This window comes from Capsicum annuum, chromosome 8, assembly GCF_002878395.1.
Source record: "Capsicum annuum cultivar UCD-10X-F1 chromosome 8, UCD10Xv1.1, whole genome shotgun sequence".
Taxonomy (NCBI): Eukaryota; Viridiplantae; Streptophyta; class Magnoliopsida; order Solanales; family Solanaceae; genus Capsicum; species Capsicum annuum.
Window position 1 is genome coordinate 36,850,423 of NC_061118.1, and position 6,088 is coordinate 36,856,510.

Here is a 6,088-nt window from a genome sequence, read left to right on the forward strand (position 1 = left end):
CCACACAAGGTACACACAAAAACTAATTTTATTGAATATATCTGAAACTCTTTATTATGAGTTGGTTTTACGCTAGCAATTTTGTTGAGCCGCCCTTGACACTTCCTCTTCGTCCTGCGAAAAAAGCGGAGTATATGGGTGATCTTCGTGAGAAGGAGGGAGCCCATCATCCAAATCAGAGTGATGGTCCCACCAGACATTTTTACCTTATAATATTCTAAGTTTTGGATAATTAAAAAGAGAAAAAGAGATGGGTTTTTAAGTTTGGATACTTGAAGTGGGCTTTATAGCCGTAGAAAATTTTGCCATCAGTAATCCGATTAAAATAATTTTCCTTAAACTCAAGAAATTAAATTTTCTTATAAATTTTTACTTTTCATAATTAATAAGATACTTTTAATTTAATATTCTCTTAACATTTTTTCAAAGGTATTATTTATAATATAATCAACTTTTCTATAACGATTAGTAATAAAAAATAATGATTCTATAATCTTCTTCTTTTACGAAATCAAAATTCATTTTTCTTTCAAGTTTGAAAAACTACAACTTGGCTTGATTCAAGTGGAACGTTTCTCCTTAAAATAAATAAATGTCTTTTCAAATGTTCAAATAAATAATTTTAATATTTGCCATAAAATTAAGTTTTTACAAAATTTGGCCACTTTAATTAGTCAAGTTAGTTCTTATTTGGTATACCGTTTTAAACGGACGCTCCTAAGTGCCTTAAAAATCTTCTTGGGTCGTTAATTGAACCCATACTCAGTTTCTCTAATTTTATAGATTTACTAGTTAACCATACGCGCGTTGCACGTGTATATTATATTGAGCAATAAAAAATTATTAACATTAAAATAAATATAATATTTAACTAAAATCTAAAGTAAATAATTCAAAAATAATTGTCTCTATTTACTTTTACTTATTAGATTTTGCATCTTGAGAGTCAAACTGTATCATGACCTTTAATCAATATTTTAAGATGTATCTTTTAGAAAAGAAATTTCAAATTTAAATTATTAAAATTAATCTACTTAAATTTAGTTTCGAAAATTAGTTAAATTTACTCTAATAAAACGAAGCATGACAAATAAAAGTAATTAAATAGAGGGAGTATTTTCACTATTATTAGTTATTTGTAGCATGTATAACTAATAATATGTGATGTATTGGTGCAGAAATTAAGTAATGAAATTTTAGCCTTTCGATATTGGTACATTATGGAACTTAAAATGACTAATGATGTTATCTTTCTTGCTCTACATACATTTGCACCTCAAATTTCTTGTGACTAACAAAAAGTGGCAAATTCTTAATTTAATATTTTTCAACCTATTGCCTAGTGTTAGATATAAAATATAATATTTTTCAACCTATTGTCAGTCTAGTGGAACAATATTACTTCTGAATTTTATCAAAATACAGAAATCCTTTTGTGTCTCCAGTTGTGATAAACCTAACTCCCAATTATAACTACTGTCATTTCCTTATGAAACTTGTTCATCATAGCTTGATTGTTAAAAATAGAGTAAAAGTTATTAGATATAAAGACAAAAATATAAACGTAAATATGTTGAACAATATTACTTTTAAAGTTTATCAAAATACTAATCTATAGAAAGAGAAAATTATGTAGAACTTCAAAACACTAGTAAAATCTGAAATTGAGTCTTCGAATCATGTTGATAAATTCATAAGTCTCAAATCAATATAAATGGTGGTGGAATGACTGAAGTCCTTCCACTCTTAACCATATGTCGAAAATTCTTTATCTTCACTCCAACAAAAGATTTTTTTATACACAACATTGATTGAACAAAATAAGGCATCGAAAATTAATTTACCTTTAAAAATTTTTGTTCATCGATCATGTTGATATTATCATCATCACCCATCTTCAAATACATACAAAATCGATACAAAATAAATTAAATCAAACAACAAGAACAACCTAAAACCCAAAAGAAAGTATGTTCACCTAAAACACGTAATAAATATATATGAACTAAGAATTCTAGATGAAATAAAATTGAAAAATATTGTATGCGTGAATTTTTTAATCAACTTTTTATTCTCTTTCAAGTTTACATAGTACTCCCTCCATACCATTTTACCTGACCCAAATTGGCTAAGTTGATGTCCTATTTTACTTGTCCCATTTTACTTATTAACATAAAACAAATTTTTCTTTCCATGTTTTATCCTTTGCATTAATTACCTTTTCTTTAAATTAAAATGTAAACATCATTTAATATGAGTACTTTGGTAAACTAGCCATGTTATTTATTATTTTTCTTAATTATTGTGTCATCCTAATTTGGGACAAGTAAAATGGAACGGAGGAAGTATCTTTTATGGTAATCATTGTTTAATTTTTTTACCATATATTGTAGGATTCCTTAATTATTATCTCCTAATATTTTTGCCCTATATTTTTCTCTTATCATATATTTTAAAATTTCTTAATTTTTAAAATAAATTTTTATGTTTAAAATAAGAAAAATTCTGCAAAATTTTATATTGTTTACCTTTCTTGTGTTCTTTTTATTTCTTTCTTGTATCATTTTTTTTCTCCTAATTTAATTATTCTTTCTTTACTTTTATTTGTTTAATTTTCATTCTTTGTTACTCGAGTTTTTCTTTTTCTTACATTTTTAGTTAGTTTTAAATTATTAAATTTAAAAAATTAGTAAAAAGACGATTTTGTGTAAAGTGAAGACTTTTAATGAAGGGCAAAAAGTTCAAATCACTTTTCTAAGTGTATTCACACTTTTAATATATTATAGATTATAGATATAGATTTCTGTTTTTGAACCTTTGAAACTCTTTTAAATTTTTCTTGATTTTTTTATAAATATCAAGTGGCCACTCTGTGAATTTTCTTAAACTATTTTGAACTTTTCTTGAATCTTTGAGATAGTCTTAAGAAGGTAGAAACCATTTTCTCGCCAAATAAAATCTGAAAGGGATAAAACAGAAATGACAACTCTACTGGGGAATTATCTAGGTTCTAACTAAAAGAATTTTTTTAACTTATTATGGCTAATTATTACGTATAAACTATCATTCCGTTCATATTTTAACCATTCGAAAAAATTGACACAATCAGACGTACAAAGTCATTATATGTGTAATTTTTACAAAAGAAAAAAAAATTACACAAACACAATAAAGAGTATAGACATAGATCTAATAAAATAGAAAGTTAACAAACATAGATTGATTAAGATATATAATAATAGAAAAAGCACATACTAAAACAAGAATATAAAACACACTTAAAACTTAATTAAGAAAAACACTACTAAAACAGTAACAGAAAACACTTAATTAAAAAATACTAATAAAAATAGTTAAAAGAAAACACACTTAAGCGCTTATTTTTCTCTTCTTCCTCTTCCTCTTCGTCTGCGTCCTCGTCTTTTTTCTCCTCCTCTTCCTCTTTTCTTCTTCTTCTTGCTTCTCCTCTTCCTTTGGTGGTGGTTGGTCCACCTCATCATCGGACGAATCCGGTATCTTGGGTTTGTCATCGTCATCGCTACTGTAGTGCATCCCACGGTAACCCTAGTACACTTTCCAAGGCATGTATGACGCACCAACGTTTATGGAGTCCCCATTTTTAAGTTAGAAGATAGTTCGTCATGGTATTATATCACACACAAATTTTAATGATAATATCTATGTGATTCTAAAATATTTTTACTAACTGACAACAAAATGCATGTATGACGCACGAAATGCACATAAGATGCGCGTACATCGCACGATATGCACGTGCGCCACACAAGGTGCACACAAAAACTAATTTTATTAAATATATCTAAAACTCATTATTATGAGTTGGCTTCAGGCCACCAAATTTGTTGAGCCGCCCTTGACACTTCCTCTTCATCCTACGAAAAAAGCAGAGTATATGGGTGATCTTCGTGTGAAGGAGGGAACTCATCATCCAAATCAGAGTGATGGTCCCACCAAACATTTTTACCTTATAATATTCTAAGCAAACATTTTTACCTTATAATATTGTAAGTTTTGGATAATTAAAAAAAGAAAAAGACATGGGTTTTAAGTTTGGATACTTGAAGTGGGCTTTATAGTCGTAAAAATTTTGCCATCAGTAGTACGATTAAAATAACTTTCTTTAAACTCAAGAAATTAAATTTTCTTATAAATTTTAACTTTTCATAATTAATAAGATACTTTTAACTTAATATTTTTTCAAAGTTATTATTTATAATATAATCAACTTTTCTATAATGATTAGTAGTAAAAAAAATAGTTCTATAACCTTCTTCTTTTACGAAATTAAAATTCATTTTTCTTTCAAGTTTGAAAAACTAACACTTAGCTTGATTCAAGTGAAACGTTTCTCCTTAGAATAAATAAATGTCTTTTCAAATGTTCAAATAAATAATTTTAATATTTGTCATAAATCAAGTCTTTGCAAAATTTAGTCACTTTAATTAGTCAAGTTAGTTCTTAGTTAGTATACCGTTTTAAACGGACGTTCCTAAGTGCCTTAAAAACCTTCTTAGGACGTTAATTGAACTCTTAACCAATTTCTCTAATTTTATAGGTGTATTTCTATTTTCTGAACCTTTGAAACTCTTTTAAGTTTTTTCTTGATTTTTCTATAAAAATCAAGTGGCGACTCTGTGAATTTTCTTAAAATTATTTTGAATTTTTCTTAAATCTTTGAGATAGTCTTAAGAAGGTCGAAATCATTTTCTCGCCAAATGAAATCCGAAAGGGATAAAACAGAAATGGCGACTCTGCTGGAAAGTTATCTAGGTTCTAACCAAAAGAAATTTTCTAACTTGTTGTGGTTAATTATTACGTGTTTATTTGTTTAGATCTAATATAAATTGGCATTCCGTTCATATTTCTTTCATTCGAAAAAATTGACACAGTCACACGTACACGTGAGGTGCATTTTGCGCACCCGCAAACTTCTTTAATTTCAAATTTCAAATTCTTGGAGAGTTGACATATGCGCGGTGTGTCCAAATCTTTTTCTGTGTGACCGCATATAGGGCTGGGCATAAAATACCAAAAATAAAATTACCAAACCTACTCGTAAAATTTGATATTCGGAATTTAAAATTTTGATATTTGATAGTTGGTTCTAACAAAATTGTATTTAAATTTACCTCGTGAAAAATGTTGGAAAAAGAAAAATTAACGATCGCATTATTTTACAAGAAAAAAAAAGTTAAATGTGTGAATCATGATATCATATGCTCCCTCTGTTTTAAAAAAATGATCTAGTTTGACTTGGTATGAAATTTAAGAAAATAAAGAAAATTTTTGAATCTTGTGATCTTAAATTAAAGATATGTTAAATGTATCAAAATGTCCTTCAATATTGTGGTCTTAAACATGTCACGTGGAAAGTTAAAATTTAAAAATTGCTAAAAAATAAAATGAATCATTCTTTTTAAAACGAATTAAAAAGAAAACAATTTATTCTTTTTGAAATGGAGGGAGTAAATTAAAAAAGGAACATCCATTAGGAGTGAAAATATTTTTCAAAAACAGTTTCATTCGTAGCAACCCGGCCCCGAACATAAACCAAAAAATAAGATAAGCTGTCCCGTTCAGTCCTTGGGCCTTTACATCCCACCTTACTTGGGTCTTGGCCCAATGCAAGTTCAAGTCAATTGCTATACTTGTCCCACAAGTAACAATATGGTCAAAGACTCAAAAAGTTACAACTATATAGAGCTTAAATTGGGCGTAGGGAAGGGAACCTAGGGAAGGACAAATTACTTTTTCATTATACTTGAAATAAATGTTCATTTTTACTTGTTATTTCATTAATATAGTAATTTTTTAATACACTTTTCCTAACAGTGAATTATATCGAGCTAATATATAGAAAAATTTCTTTATAGAGCTTGATCTAATCAGCAATTCAAAACCTCGTAAAGTAGCTAGCTGTCTCTTGCGTACGTGCATACCTCAACTACGTACCAGGTACCGCCATCTCTGTGCATTTTTTTTCCTTCAATTTTCTGTAGCGTTTTATTTTATTTTTGTTCTGGCCTTTCGTTTGGTAATAACTGATGACAACTGAAACTGCCACATC